We start from the raw sequence: 17285 nt of genomic DNA, 5'->3' as shown, positions 1-17285 counted from the left end.
CCAAGCTGAAATGTCATCATCAAAAATCAGTGAGGGCAGAACAAGTTAGTAAAATCACATTTGTACTTTTGACTGAGAATTTTTTTTACCTTTTTAAAATTGAGGCATAGTTAGTTTAAATGTTAATGTTATGTGTTACATTAATGTTGTATTAGCTTCAGGTGTACAGCAAAGTGATTCAGTTATATATATATATATATGTATATAGAATCCTTTTTGGATTATTTTCTATTAAGGTTATTGTAAGACATTGATTATAGTTCCCTGTGCTATACAGTAGGTCCTTGTTTTTTATGTACTTTATATATGGTAGTGTGTATATGTTAACCCCAATCTCCTAATTTATTCTCCCCATCCCCATCTTGCCATCCCCTTTGGTAACTGTGAGTTTGTTTTCTATTTGAGAATTTTAAAACAAATTTCATTACATTAAACTTTTCATTGTTTCTCATAAAAGAGGGCATATTATAGCTAATTCAAACAATTTACTCTGATCCAAAATCAAGTAAACTTTGAGTTTAATTGTGTTGTGTTACTCTTGATAGCAGATTTGCTACCTTATCTTGTTTGGGCTAATATTTAAATTAATTTGCATATGATAAGCTCATAATCATTCAAAATGTTGTTCCCCAAAGTCTTTTAAAGAGCAAAGCAGATGAGCTTCTCAGATATAACTCCTAAAACAACCTCCTTCATGGAGCTGACTGATAAGGCTGGTAATGGTATGATGGAGGCTCTGGTGTCAGACTGCTTAGGTACAAATTCTTTAAACCTCGGTTTCTCCCTATCTGTAAAATAAAAGTAATAATAGCTTTTTATCTCCAAGGCCACGAACACAGAGGTCTCACAAAGTTCCTGGGACACTTTAACTGGCACATAGAATTCTGTGAACCCAGGCTTGTCTTCATCTTACTGGTCTATTATTTCTTCAACATACTCAAAAACAGTTCCATTCAGGGAAACATCTAATAATGTGGGAGATACCTATGATCTTTAGTCACATCTTAATTTACTGATCTCCAGAGCCAAGGCTGTTTAGAGCATTGGCCAAGCCATAGAGTACAGTGTTTTTTTTTGTTATTGTTGTTGTTTTTTTGTCTTTTTGCCATTTCTTGGGCCGCTCTCGTGGCATATGGAGGTTCCCAGGCTAGGGGTCTAATCGGAGCCATAGCCACCAGCCTACGCCAGAGCCACAGAGACACGGGATCCGAGCCGCATCTGCGACCTACACCACAGCTCACGGCAACGCCGGATCTTTAACCCACTGAGCAAGGGCAGGGATCGAACCCGCAACCTCATGGTTCCTAGTCGGATTCGTTAACCACTGCGCCACCACGGGAACTCCAAGTGTTCTTATTTCAAAGAATTTTTAATCCTAATTTTCACAATGTATTCCTTTCTCCTCCTCATCCATCTTCAACTTTTATAGGATGATTGGTGCCTTGCTAAAGAGCTTTGGGTTTCAAACTGTACATTAAAGTGTCTGGGCCTTAGAATTTACTTGGTTATAAATGTATGTTACAGAACAATACAAAATTGGTTTAAGGTACATTATGGTCACATGCATGGCAGTTATATTTCATTTGGTCTGCACTGAACACCTTGAGGGTATCTCTCACAGTGCCTTCAAGATGGCAGGCTCAAATATTTATTTATTGAGTGATTTTAATGTATAATAAAAGACATTGCACTCTTTTTTTCTGAGGATACCTGTCCCTTACATTAGGAAATCTAACTAAAAAAAAAAAAATGAAAACAAGGAAAAGATATCTAACCTTCATGCAGAAGATCATTAGTCTGATATTTCTAGACTGAAGTACTGCATGTAGATTTGACAAGTGAATCGGGAAAACCACCATTATGATTTTCTAGAAGAGCTGTGGGCTATAACAAGCCTGTATCTCCATGAGGGTCTTCGCATTAGCTGGTCTCTCTCTGGAATGCTCTTTCCTCCAATTTTGCTTAGCACGGCTAAGATTATACTGCCTTAGGGAGATCTTCCCTGACCATCCAATCTCATTCACTATCTGTTACATTACTTTGCTACAGTTCATTAATACCCAACTATTTCCCATTTGTGTTTTCATTGCCCACCCTCATCCCCACTGGACCAGAAGCACCCTGAAGTCAGAGGTCAAGGCTAAATGTTTACTGCTGTTTTCTGAGTGACTATTAGAGCACTAGGTACTTGGTAGGTAGTCAATAAATATCTTGTCACTTTGTTGAATGTCCAAAAGAGACCAAGATTTGGTCTTCTGGAGTTATTACACTGCAAAAAAAGAAATTTTTAAACTTTCAGGTCAAATTCACATCTAAGAAGTGGATTAAAAGAAAACGCTTACACAGTAAAAATTTACATCACAAAATTTTGCATATAATGTGAGAGAGTCCCTGGACCTCAGACTTTCCAGCTCTGAAAGTATATGTATAAATATTAGGAAAATATAACTAAACTACAAAAAAATTAATTACTATGAACACACCAGTGTCTTAATGTTCATATATTTATGGCAGTGAGTTAGTTATATGTTGCCTTGGGAAAATTTTGCAACCCTCCAAAGGGGAAAAAAAAAATAGGCTATCTATAAATGTTGTATATTTTATTTATATGCTAGAAAGGATTTGAAGCTTATAGAGAAAGGCTAATAAAAATACATACTGTACAGCAATATAAAATATATTTCAAATAGGTAGGAAAAAATGAGTCAAAGGAAAAAAATAAGGCTTGGGATGTAAGATAGGGCCAGGAGAGAAATTCATACTCAAAATTTATGGAATGAAATTCAACACTCTTGCTAGAAGATAGTAACAAATTTTATTCTCAGTTTTTTAGCAGCCAATGCAGAGGAGAAAAAAGTAATCAGTTATGCCTTGCGGAGGGTCATATTTTACATATACTTATATATGAATATATGTATATGTAGTTGAAAGAAGGAAACATCAGTGCAGTCATAAGGAATCGAGATTATGTTTCCAATGTTTGTTTTCAGAAAGTGCCCTTGTACCTGAGCCTGAAATAACCTATAGTAAAATGTCCAAAAATAACGAGCACTGTGGATATTGATAATCAAGATTTTATGGCTCTCTGTAATTTTTCTTAGCAGTAAGCTTTGCAGAAAGAGGCCTCATTTGGCCACGAAGACTTTCCTAGAACTCGGGGGAGGAGAGATGGGGGAACAGACAGTCAAGACCAAGGTTCTTCTCCATTCTCTTATACCCCCATCGGTCCCTGCGGCCGTGGCTCACGACTTAGATAGAACAACTGGAGCTCTCCCTCTCCCCTCTTCAGGGGTGTGCCCCTAAGATGCACGAGGTCTTCCAGCTAACCCTAGTTTCCTTGGATCACAGTCCACAGGGGACTTCTATGCCTTCTCTTGGAGAGAGCAAATACAATAACTAGCTTCTCAGAACATGATGTGGATCTGTGGCATTCTCTGAGGGGCTATAAATGGATCACACTGACAGCTTTATTTGTCATTCTCAAATGGATGTTTCTTCCCCTTTGTGTTAAATCAAAATCAGATGGCATGTCTTATTTCAATGTGGGATGTTTTGACTCCTATAATTGCCAAAGTACATTCACAACTGATACTATTCTAACTGACAAAATTTGTGTTTTATTACCAGGGGTGGGTGGATTAGGGGGAGGTCAGTCCTGTATTTGGAACGTCACTCAGGGAAAACAACTTAGGCAACATTTTCGTTTTGCCTATTTATTGAGAGCCTGATACAGTTGATAGAATTCTGTCACCATATGGAAGCAGAGACAATTAGATTGCATGTAATGACATGGGTTTTAGAAGCAAGGATATAAAAAGGCGTACCCAGCAGAATAGCCACAACCCAGAGATGGAAACATATTTGAAATCTCTTCTCTCCTTTGCCTCCCCGGTTTGTCTCTGGTCCTGATCCTCTCTTCCTGTCCTTGCAATGGCTCCAGTTCAATATATGCAGTGGCAAAAATAGCAGGAACAGGCTTGGAAAGTACTACCTTCATATCTTAGCATATTCTTATATGTGTGAAAAAAACAGATGCTTTGCCACATAGGTGATATCTTTTCATTTAAAAAAGAAATCCCTATCATTCCCATCTACCCACTACAGAATCTGGAAGAAAAAGGAAGCCCCCCCCAACTTTAATTTCTTAAATCCATCAAAAAGTTCTCGGTACTCTTGTATTTAATCTCAGTACTGTGCTTCTCTTTAGAATTTTTAAACACTAGGCTATGGGTACCTTTTTCTTGCTGAATTTATGTATCTGGGTTTGTTTTCATATTCATTTCATACACTCAAGTTTTCAATCAAGTTGGCTTTAGTGAATACCTACTATGCGCCAGACACTGCTGGGATGCGGTGAATGTCCTCAGGTATTCCCTGTCCTCATCTGGCCTACAGGATGGTGGAGCAAACAGTAACTAATGACACAAATCAGTATGAAATTGCAACTGCTCTAAATGCTACAGAGGAGAGACATGAGGTTCTAGAGAATGAGATCTAAATCATGTATAGAGTCAACTAGACAAGGAGTACAGGCAGAAGGCATGACATGGGGAAGTCATAATGTATGGAAAGCAAAAGAGAATGGGGACAATGAAGAGACAAGGAAAGGCAAGTGGTCAGAGGACAGAGAGCAGGGTGAAGAGATTGAGTCTGGAGATGTAATCGGGGCCATCACCATGAAAGGCTTTTTTGCCATATCGAAACATATGACTTTATGCTCAAACAAAATCACTATTCAAAGGGACACAAGCACCCCAATGTTCATTGCAGCACTATTCACAATAGCCAAGACATGGAAACAACCCAAATGTCCATCAACAGAGGAATGGTTAAGAAGATGTGGTACATATATACAATGGAATACTACTCGGCCATAAAAAAGAACAAAATAATGCCACTTGCTGCAACACGGATGCACCTAGAGATTCTCATACTAAGTGATGTAAGTCAGAAAGAGAAAGACAAATACCAGAAGATATCACATATATGTGGAATCTAAAATATGGCACAAGTGAACCTATCTACAGAACAGAAACACACTCACCAACATAGAGAACAGGCTTGTGGTTGATGAGGAGGAGTAGGGAGGAAAAGGGATAGATGGGGAGTTCAGGGTTAATAGATGCAAACTATTACATTTAGAATGGATAAACAATGAGATCCTATTCTATAGCACAGGGAGCTATATCCAGTCTCTTGGGATAAACCATAATGGAAAGGAATATTTCTAAGAATGTATATCTTTGTATAACTAAGTCACTCTGCTGTACAGAATTTCTGGTTCTGTCCATGGTCATGCCTGTTTGAGACTCTCTCACAGGTTTACTTTTTACCCCTATCTTGAGAGGCTACTTAGGGAGCAAGCATGATAGAGAGGAAAGTTATTCTGATGTTTTGCTGACCACGAGAAAGAGAGTGGAACAAGGTGGAAACTGCATGGAACAGTCTGAGGTTCTGGGGTCTGACTTGGAGACAAAAATCCCAAACTGGCTCCAGGGAATTTTATGAGCATAACACTGCCTGTTCATGCAGCCAATGGTGCTCTTGTGAGCAGGGTCCATAAACCTCACATTGACTGGCCTTGCTAGCGGGGGTGGGAGGAGTGAAGGGTTCCTGGGCTGACATACTACACAGCACACTCTGAGTGACTTCTATGGCCTGGGCTGCAGCCTCAGCTTCCCCTTCTGCATCTCCACATCCCCAAAGTGTGAGCCCACCAGAGGGAGTCCTCAGACTGAAGGGGTGGGTGCTGCATACAGGCAGTCAGAAAAGACAGATAGACAGACCAGCAGAGCATCGAGCATCAGTAATTATTTACAGCAGTCTGGCTTGAAAGGGGAAGAGAGAGGCTGGAGGGCCGCCAGAGTGAGAGAAGTGGATGAGTCAGCACATATTCATTCCACAAATATGAAACTATCTTACCTGTGTCAGGCAAGAGGACAGGCTCCAGGAAGATGTTTTCTATCCCTTAATGGGAGACCTGCCATAAGGTATATTTCATGTGCTCATCTCCCATGTGTAAAGACTACTTTGTGATCTGATTCGCCAAAGGCGACCTTTTTCCTCAGATATAAATACTTAACTTGATTTTTATAAATTGATCACACACATTTGTTAATCTAAGAAAGAGAGAACAGTAATACGGCAAACTGTATTTGGGTTCTTTTCTCATCCTCTCTCCTTTCATATCTTTTGTTTCCCACATCTGGACAGCCTTGTTATTGTCTCTTATTCAGAAAATATTTTCTAAAATGGTGTCCTTCACCCACTGTTCAGAGCCTTTCATGGTGCTGTTTGGCTTTTTTTTTTTTTTTTTTAAGTCTAATCTAAAAATATGGCACAAATGAACCTATCTCCAAAACAGACTCACAGACATAAAGAACAGACTTGTGGTTGCCAAGGGGACAAGTGGGGAGTAGGATGGACAGAGAGTTTGGGGTTGGTAGATAAAAACTATTACATTTAGAATGGATAGGCAATGAGGTCCTGATGTATAACACAGGGAACTATATCCAGTCTCTTGGGATAGACCATGATAGAAGATAGTATGAGAAAAAGAATGTGTGTGTGTGTGTGTGTGTGTGTGTGTGTGTGTGTAAATGACTGGGTCACTGTGGTACAGCAGAAATTGACACAACACTGAAAATCAACTATAATAAAAAATTTTTTTAATTAAAAATCTCTTATAATTTATATAGCATCCACAATATTTAAGCATGAAATACTGCACTGTGGAAGTCAGAAACGTGAAAAAAAAAAAAAAGCAGGGTTTCCCTAGCTAGATTATAAGCTTTCTAAGAGCCTTTGCACTACTGTATTTATAGCTATCAAAAATCAAGCCAGAATACTATACATGTATATGAGTGTGATTCTTGTAGTTAAGGATTAAGGATTCTTAGGTCTATAGAGGAGGATACAATGAATTCTACTCAGGAATTAAGGAAGATCCCTGAAAAGAGGTGGTATTTGAATGGGAGTTTAGGGATGAGCATCTCTCAGTGGGTTAGGGATCTGGCATCATCACTGCTGTGGCTCAGGTTCAATCCCTGGCCTAGGAAATTCCAAATGCCATGGGCACAACCCAAAAAAGGGGGTAGGGGTAGGGTGGAGCATTTCAGGCAGTAGAAAGCTAGTAACCACAGTCATGGAGGCAGAAAACAGCTTTTGGACAAGGGGCACAGAGAGGGGAAATGGATTAGGATGACTAGAAAGGTCAAGTGAAAAACAGTAAAGGTGTTGAGCTCAGGTATTGGAAAGTTCTGCTGAGAAATGTTAGACCTGATCCTATAGGGACTGGCGAGCTTTTAGAAGTTTTCAAGCAAGTGGGGAAGCATGAGATTTAGGAAGAAAACTAGGATCATCATGGGAACTGGGAAGTGATGATAATTAGAAGCAGGGAGTACATAAGATGGAAGGCCACTGCCTGGATGGGAGATGGTGGAGGTTGGATCAGTTTTTGATTGACAGTGGCCTTGGACATGTGAAAGGGAAGTAGAGCATTTTGTGTGCAAAGTGGCCATAGTCAGGTAGATAGGTTTTGTGTGGAAATGCAGTGAGGGAGGCACGGAATGAAAATGATGCCAAGTGTTCAAGCCACAGAGAGGAACAAGGCCACTGATTGTAAGCAGGAAAAGAAAAGCCAAGTGAGGAGAAGATGGGGATGAGAATCCAGGTGGAAGAGCATCCAAAAAGACAAGCGAAGCTGCAAGTGTGAATGGAATCACTGCCAAGTGGAGAGCCTTAAAAAGGCTCCTCATTAAGGGGAGACAGAAGAGCCTGAAGAGGAAAACTGAGGGGAGTTGCCTGAGATGGGAAATGAGGTTTCAAGGACGAGCTTTGTGCTGTGGTTTATTTCATCTACAGTCTAATCATTTGGTTCTCTTTTCCCACTTGGAACGGCTCCACAAAATGGGCTGTGCCACTGTCCTACTGTGCATCTGGGTTCACACTGCCTCTTTGCAGCTCTACCCCTATTTGTTATGAATAGTCATTGTCACCAGTAATCTTCAGAAACTCCTTCTCACCTCAGAGAAAGTAAAGGAGGAGCTCTTGGTGTGTGTGTTACGAAGGAGAGGTGGACGACTTGCTGATTGGGAGTTAGTGGGCTTTTATTTTGGATTTCCCTAATTGGAGCTTCAGGTTTGTCTCCAGACATAATACACTTTTCCTAGCAGTAATAACTACATCCAAGCAAAAGTACTGTCTTGCCCTTCAGTTTTCTTAGTAGACAGTCAGCCCTACTCTTATTAAATAGTGCATTATTATCTCAACCTCCCTGTATCATGTTTTACATGGAAGACTTTCCTATGAATTTAACATCAAAAGGATAAAATACTTGGCTTCTTTAGGGGAAGTGATGTATTTTCTCCTCTCTTTCTTTTTCTTTTTTTTTTTTTTCTTTTTATAGCCACACCTTTGGTATATGGAATTCCAAATGGGAGCTGCAGCTACTGGTCTACACCACAGCCACAGCAACACTGGATTCAAGCTGCACCTGCAACCTATGCCACAGCTTGTCGAGACGCTGGATCCTTAACCCACTGAGTGAGGCCAGAGATGGAACCCGCATCCTCACAGAGACAACATCGGATCTTTAACCTGCTGAGCCACAACGGATACTCCCTTCTTTCTAATAATAGGAGCTTCAGAAGAAATTCTCCTTTCACCTAAATTACCAAGAAACTCAAGTATAAATTATAACTTCAATCCTTTCAAGTGTTGACCAACATAGGTGGCTTATACACATCTTCCATTTTTACTCTCCCCTCTATTTTCTTATTTTTATTCACATGTTTCTTTTTAGAAGCCACCTCAAATCCTTAAGGTGAAGAGTCAGAGAATAAATACATGAAATACTTTGACTATTAACTCAATGTCTTTGTACACATTGTCTCCTTTGACCATCAGAACAGTTCCCTGAATAGCTGGCATTAATACTCCCACATGAGGTATATATACACAAGGGAATACTACTCAGCCATAAAAAGAACAACATAATGCCATTTGCAGCAACAGGAATGGAACTAGAGACTCTCATACTGAGTGAAATGAGTCAGAAAGACAAAGACAAATACCATGTGACATCACTTATAACTGGAATCTAATATACAGCACAAATGAACATCTCCACAGAAAAGAAAATCATGGACTTGGAGAATAGACTTGTGGCTGCCTAAGGAGAGAGAGAGGGAGTGGGAGGGATGGGGAGCATGGGGTTATTGGAATTATTGCTCTTGGAATGGATTTACAATGAGATCCTGCTGTGTAGCATTGAGAACTATGTCTAGATACTTATAGCACAACAGAACAAAGGGAGGAAAAAAATATATATACATATAAGTGTAACTTGGTCCCCATGCTGTACAGCAGAAAAAAATAAATAAAATAAAATATAATAAAATAAAAATACTCCCATATGAGAGATGAAGGAACTGGTCCTGAGTGAAGTTAAGGACCTTCAGTTCATGCAGGCAAATACCAAGTGGCTTCTTTCTCTATGGCCGGTAGTCATTTCACCCTTTCCTGCTCCAACTACTCTGGGCAGCTGGCTGATTTGTGAATAGCATATGGTTGGCTGGGGTAGCGCCTATTCAGATGAGAAATAACCACTGACATAATAAAGGAGTCTTGCTTACAAAGTTTTCTTCATGAGGATGACACCCTCCTTGCTTTTATCTCCTGCCCAGGTTTGATAACTACCCAGAAGCACATGGAAAAGGCCTCTTGCAGCAGGTATTCTTGATTAAGTCATGAAAATGAAACTGAAGTTTATTTTTCTCCTTCATATGGTAAGTAACTGCTAATACACGTAGTTCTAATTTATTCACAATATTTACCAAAGAAATGGAGTGACTTCGTGTATGAAGATGGCATGACCTAATATCTAGATTTGTCTTCAGAATGTTTCATAATAATGGGGAATATTCCATTTTTTAGTTCCCTTTGTGGGTTTTTTTTTTAATTGATGTTAGATATGTTTTATCTGGTTTAGAATTTGAGTCATTTTGATCTACGCATGAGTTTTGATCATTAAAATAACCTAATTCTTCCACACACTTTTAAAATTCTCTGCTGAGTAGCATCTTGTGCAGAAATTTGACCTGTGGACTCTGGAAAGTCATGGCCACATACAGAGAAGACTTAAAAGTGCCAGATTGCTGTGTAGTGCCATTTCTCTTGGTCCTGGATGCCCAACTTTGGAGCAGCTACCCCTTTTGGCCTGGGTACTGACTGTCTTTAATTGGAAAAACTTATTATCACTTTGCAAGTGATTAGAACTGAGTCATCCCAAGTGAGCAAAATCAGCTCTGAAAGAAAGGGCTATATTACCAAGTTCTTTCACCAGTGGATTATGCCTAAAGGACTTAAAATGATTTGAGAGAGTTCACTCTCCTTTGTCCACTCATAAAATCATTTTTTTCCCTCTTCACATATTTTATTTTTCTTTTTATGTTCTAATGCATATTTCAAAGAAAATTTCTATATGTGTATTTGTCACTATTGTAAAATTTCATTTATTCTAACGAATTAGGGAAGTGGACATGTTTGAATTTGTGGGAAGGCTGAATTATAGATAACTTTTAAACAAATGTGGCTTTTATTACTTTAAACTACATATAGTAACTTCAACAAAACCTTATAAAATAGAAATCCTTAAGGAGACCTGTTATAATAAATCATATGAACATTTTGTTATTAGCATATAGATTGGGTGTATGTAGGAGCTTGTAAAGTGCCTGAGGTTCACTGAAAATAGTTTATTCTGTGTCTAAAAAGTGTGCCTAAGACTGAAAATAAATGTTTAAAACACCATATGTTATCTACCTATAAATAAAATGTTTGCAAAAAAAGGTAAACATCAGCCCAGCTCATGAGCAAACTATCAAAAGATTTTAAATTTATTGAAGCCCTAAATTAATGAGATATTACCATGTGTGCATAAATAACTTAAAGAATAAAATTTGCTGATCCTTCTCTCATATGGGTATTTGTGCTAATGAATCAGGATCCTATTTACACGATTAGTCCCCGAAGTAATTGCTTATTTGAAGAAGTTCTGTCTTATGGGTTTTCAGTTAATTAAATCCATTTGCATTTTATGCACACATTTTAAATTCGCAGGTCCTATTTTTCATAAGCCAGATTCAAATATGTTCATGTGATAATTCCTCTCATTAAAACATTAGTCTTTCATTTTAAAAGGAACTGTCAGAATAGCCATGTGCATAAAATGTTTATTAATGAAATCCAATCAGTATTTCAGAAAAGTCTACCCATTAAATATTGGGTTTTTTTTTTTTTTTTTTTTTTTTTTTTAGTTTATGTTTTCCTATTGGTAATAGTCATTACCATGCTGAACATACCTTCCATTTCTAGTTTTTCGGTTAGATTTATTTATTCAGTGCCCTCCCCCCACCCCCGGCTTTGATTTTGCATGGCAGTTTTTAACTTCTGATACACCTTTAGAATTACAAGCATCCCTTTCCTACAGAGCAACTTTTTCAAGGTATGTGCATATTAACTGACTGATCTTGCCAACCCAACAGGGAGGCCACTAAAATATGGAGCAAAACTTTTCTAATACTGAAGAATAAAGTACAGTCATTCACAAAGTTAGGCAGGTTTGAACTTGCTTCTAGTTTTCAAATAATTGAAAAGTTGAAAATTAAAGTCCACAAGTGAGGAGTTCCCATTGTGGCGCAGTGGTTAACGAATCCAACTAGGAACCATGAGGTTGTGGGTTCGATCCTTGGCCTTGCTCAATGGGTTAAAGGATCCGGCGTTGCCATGAACTGTGGTATAGGTCACAGACGCGGCTTGGATCCCACGTTGCTGTGTCTCTCGAGTACGCCGGTGGCTACAGCTCCGATTGGACCCCTAGCCTGGGAACCTCCATATGCCATGGGAGCAGCCCTAGAAAAGGCAAAAAGACAAAAAAATAAAAAATAAAAAATAAATAAAGTCCACAAGTGATAAAACTTGTAAATGCCTTCATCAGATCCAGCCTATAGACATCTTTCAATGCTACCCTAGCTTGGAAGCTTGAAAAAGCTAATTGAAGTTAGGAGACAGGAAGCAGCAGCAGGACAGGCTAGATGAGGGAAGAGGCCATGAGGAGCCACAGGATCCTGGCAGTGGGCACAGGGTCTGCAATTAAAGAGCATGCCAAGGCCAGACACTGGGAAAGGCACAAAGAGGTACAATGTAGCAAGCAGCTTTGAAATCCCATTTTTAAATCATGCCTAACTCAACTGTTTTGAAGTGGTTATTAGATGTGTATCTAGTTTACTGTTTATCCAGATTCATTAGTTTCTCTTTTTGTAAAGACATAAAATGCAGAATCTGAATATAGGTAGGTTCAAACTCCAGCCTAAGATTACATTTGAATCAAAAAAGGGTAGAAATGGAGAAGAAGAAAGAAAAAATGATATCCTAAAATCAGAATGACAGTTAACAATAATTGTAATGATATGATAGTTATTTTTTCCTTTTCAGCGATACTAGAAAGTAATATAATTTTGTTGTCATCTTAACATGGGATTATAGTCCAGGTATAAAAGGGAAAACAACTTTTGATATCCTATAAAACTTATACACTTTATGATAAAATAAACAAATTTCATTCAATTAAATCTTACTGTTTCATTTAAGCAATGATCTATGTAAAGTGTAATACCATTAGTCTTCTAAAAAGATATCTTCTTTGAGCTGGAATTGCCCTAAGGAAGCATTTCTTCTCATTTAGAGAAAGTAGGGATAAAGCATTTGTATTACCATTTGTATAAATTTTTAATACTGAATAAAATATTAGTGTTTCGTGTAATATTGATTCTCAACATAATACTCTTCCATAATGGCATGCTAATTGGTTAGAATTAAATCAGCCAGATTCAAAAACCCTGGAAAGAGACCATCTAACACTTGTAATTTTTTTTCATTAGTTTTCAGAACTCCAGTTAAAATGAAATTAATCCTTCAAATAAAAGACAATCATTTTACAATAAACAAAATTCTGTGCACTGTGTCCTATGGACCCTCTCCTCCTCCCCACTTCTCTAGCCCCATGATGACATATAGAATTGAAGAGGGTGGCAAAGAAAGCAGGTCTTCATTTCTGAGTTTCAATCATAGAATAACAGCATTCAAGAGGCAGGCAATCTGTACATTCCAGCTGTGCAGTTTACTAACTCTGAGACCTTAGACATTTTACTTAAACCTCTGGTAGCCACAATTTCCTCATCAGCAGTATTACTAATCTAGTCGTACTGCCCTCCCAGGAGTTGTTGAGGAAGTAAAACAGGTTCTCAACTTGGGGCGAGGGGGTGCGATTTTGCCCTCCAGGAGACATGTGGCAATATCTGGAGAGAGTCTGGGCTGTCACAACTTGAGAGGGTGGGTGTGTAGAGGACAGGGATGTTTCGAATCTTCCTAATCTACACAGAAAACCCCCATCACCACCAACAAAAAAAGTTATCCAGCCCAAAAGATCAGCAGTACCAAGACAGAAACCTTGGAGCAAAGTCAAGTAATGTATGCAGTGAGCATGGTGTCTGATACACAGTAGCTCCTCAGTAAAGCTCAGTATAATTACATTGTTACTGTTGTCCTTTATTTGAGAAGGGACTCCAAATCACCTGCACAGTTTCAGGAGGGAGTAAGCAATTTGGTGAGCCCATCCAGTGCCTGTCTGCTGAGTCATCTGCTCAGGGTGGCCAATTTTTAAGTGTCTTTAGGAACAGACTGACCCACTTAATACTTGACTAATACAGCAGGCTCCTGAAAAGGATCATACCAAAGTACAAGGGCTATCACTTAATTTTTACCTTCTTAGAAAAAAGAAGAAAATAGGAAAAGACTTTTTGTAACTAACTTAGAGTTACGGGTGACTTTTACTTTTTAACTTCTGCTGTTCGTAATGGCTCAGGGGTCTCTGACGATCATTTACTTTATAAAATAAACTGATATTTGTACAAATGCCTAGGAGATGTGGTCTTCTGATTAATATAAAATCCCGATTAACTGTTTATAGGGCACATGAACACTATCAATTTCCAAATCAGTTGAATGCAACACTACAGTTTTAGTCTAATGTTAAAAATACTTTAAGGAGGGGGGGAAACTCTTGTTTAATGCAAGATTAAGTCAAAAAGACCTGAGTTTGAACTTTAGCTTATCATCACTGAGCTGTGTGATTTTGAATAAATTTTCCCAACTTCTCTCGGCTCAGTCTCCTCATCTGTTTTGTTTTTTTTTCCTTCGTCATTTTTTATAGTTTTATTTAAGTGTAGTCGATTTACAATGTTGTGATAATTTTCTGCTATACAACAAATTGATTCAGTTATACATATACACACATCCATTCTTTTTCAGATTCTTTTCCCATATCGATTACCACAGAATATTGGATAGATTTCCCTGTGTTGTACAGCAAGTCCCCATTGGCCATTCTATATTCGTCATCTGTTTAATAGGCATAAAATTACCTTATAGAGTTGTTGCAAGAATTAAATGAGACCTCCAGCATTTGACACACATTAGCAGTGCATAAATGGCAGTCGTTGTTGTTGTCATTATTATCATTATTGTTTCTTCTAGGAACCATGCATTGCTTTTGCTTGGCCTTTGGTTCTCATTCTAAAGAATGATAACTGTGGAGTTCCCATTGTGGCTTAGCAGTTAACGAACCTGACTAGTATCCATGAAGATGTAGGTTCGATCCTTGGCCTCGCTCAGTGGATTAAGAATCCAGCATTGCCATGAGCTGTGGTGTAGGTTGCAGACTCGGCTTGGATCTTGCATTGCTGTGGCTGTGGTGTAGGCCAGCAGCTACAGCTCCAATTGGACTCCTAGCCTGGGAACCTCCATATGCTTCAGGTTCAGCCCTTAAAATAAAAAAATAAAAATAAAAAGAATAACTGTGATGTATAGGTACTTTTTTTTTAATTAACAGAGGAAGCTCAAATTACTTCTATTAACTTGATAAACAAAATGTTAGACTTGCTTCAATAAATTTGGTTTAAGGAGAAAAAAACAACATACATGTTATACATGGAATTTTCCAGCGAGAAATTTTTTTAAGGAAATAGTGGATCTCCTAAATTAAAGAATGAACGATGTGCACTTCTTTCCCTCATATTTTAATATACTTGATAATCCACTTTTTAATTAGCCACTTAATTATAATTCAATAGAAATTTCCCTAGGTGAATGTAGTAACCTACTTCAGAGAGAGAAATGGTGCTTTGAGTGGGCGCTCCTACTGTGAATTTTGACACTTTTTTCAGGTCCAATTTGTTCCAAACCTAAATGGCCCAGGAGAAATAGGGAGAGCTCTGTTTCATAACCTAATAATTCTGACTGCCAGAAAGGTTGACTTAAGGCTAAATTCACCTTTTATCGGTATTTTTATTTCTCTCTTTCTTTGTTCCCTGAAGAAGCCTTAAGCATTTTTTTCTTCCCATTATTCATATGTTTTAATTTGAAAATAAAAGCATAATTAATCCAAACGATGGCTCACTTTATTTTTCTTGGTGCTCTGCATTTTTAACTATTCAAGTTTCTCCAACATCCAAATGAAAGGTCCTGATTTTTGCTTTTGGTTTTGTTCTGGGCTTTGGGGGGGGTTGTTTTGGGGGTTTGTTGTTGTTGTTGTTTTGGTTTCCAGGACTGAAAGTACTTGACGAGACCATCATCTAATAGACATTTGTTTAATTCCACAACCCAGACCACGTTAAGGAGGGAGATTTTTTTAATCTATTCCTTAGAAGATATTCAAAGTTCCCAAACCTTAATTTAACATTTGGTTATTCATGAACTTCATTTAAAATGTTTTCAAACTTACCCTTCAATGCTGAAGAAATGAACTGATTGCTTTATTAAACTCTTTTCTTCCAACCAGTTTTAGTTTTGTGTAGTTACAAGTTCAGTGTCTTTGCATAAAATTTTGATACCCTGTCTCTGCATTTCTGGCTCATATTCATTAAACTTATGCAGAGAGAAGAGGTGAACTTGTCATTTTAACCAATTTATCTCCTTGCTTCCGCTCCTGTTCCCTACAATCTTTTTTCAATAAAGTGTACATCTGGTCATTTTGCTCTTTGACTCAAAAACTCTCCAGTGGTTTCTTGTTTTTTAAAAAATAAGATTTTTTAAATTTTTTAAAATTATTTTTAGGACCACTTCTGTGGCATATGGAAGTTCCCAGGCTAGGGGTTGACTCTGAGCCACATCAGTGGCCTACACCACAGCTGTCACCAATGCTGGACACTTAACACACTGAGCAAAGCCAGGGATCAAACCCACATCCTCATGGATACTAGTCAGATTCTTAACCCACTAAGCCACAGTGGAACTCTGGGTTTCCTATTTTGATCAGAGCAAAAGCTAGAACCTAACAATGGACTCAGCCATCTATGTTTTAGCCCCCATCAGGAGCATCCTCTCTCCCCGCCCTCATTCCCATGTTCTTGCCTCAGGACCTTTGCACATGCTATCTCCTATTTTGGACACTCTTCCCAGGGAATCCACACAACCTGCTCTCTCATCTCATTCAACTCATTTCTCAGATGTCAGTTTCTCAGTCAGATCTTCACTGACCACCTTCTAAACATGCAAGCCCTTCCCACAATTCTTAATTCCTTCCTTGGTGTGTTTCTCACCAAGATACTTGCCACCATCTGATAAATTATATAACTTAATGATTACTCATTTATTTACTGTCTGTCTCCCTCCATAAGACGCTCCACAAGGGCAGTGATTTTTGTTTGTTTGGGCTGGTATCCAGGAGGCACTTGATATTCAGTTGAACTGAAGTAGAATTGCAGCCTTACTGATCTTATTTTGTTTCCCTCAACATCTTAATTTGCCTCTATAGTTTTTCCTTCTGGTGCTCTGCCCTTCTTATAGTTCTTTTAGGGAAACTTCAATCCCCCTAACCCTGGGTTAGATAGAAGACATGGAAGAAACATTTTCATCATGTTTCCTTTTGATCTCTGATAAGCTTCAACTGGGCTAAGTCTGCATTTTAGCCATGTTCCTTTCCCTATTACTTTTCCTCTTGTTATCGCCAAAATGGTAAATTGACTGGCATAGATTTGATCCCTGATCAGAATACTCCTGGGTGAATCCTGATGCCAAAAAAAAATGAGAGATGGGTGGAAATGCAAGGTTCCATAAAAGTTAAAGAAAATATGAGGGTTATTTTCCTCGGGACCTAGGCCTACTTTTTCTAGCACACATGTTCCTAGCATAAACATTAGAGCCTTAAACCTGATTCAAGAGGATAC

General features: G+C 38.4%; 1 protein-coding gene across 2 annotated transcripts in view; it reads left to right on the top strand.

The window, feature by feature from the left end:
• Positions 1-17285, top strand: part of RHOBTB1 (Rho related BTB domain containing 1) — a 138453-nt gene that overhangs the window by 6662 nt on the left and 114506 nt on the right. For both annotated transcript variants that reach the window (XM_021073598.2, XM_084997023.1), the window contains exon 2: positions 9687-9788. The gene's annotated coding sequence lies outside the window, so the exon portion shown is untranslated. The remainder of the gene's footprint in view (positions 1-9686; positions 9789-17285) is intronic.

This window comes from Sus scrofa, chromosome 14 (genome assembly GCF_054392235.1).
Source record: "Sus scrofa isolate SSC_HxYL_T2T_F1_AM1 chromosome 14, Sscrofa_HxYL_maternal_Yorkshire_Landrace_v2.0, whole genome shotgun sequence".
NCBI lineage: Eukaryota > Metazoa > Chordata > Mammalia > Artiodactyla > Suidae > Sus > Sus scrofa.
Note: the sequence above shows the minus strand (reverse complement) of the source record. Positions and strands in the feature narration are given on the sequence as shown.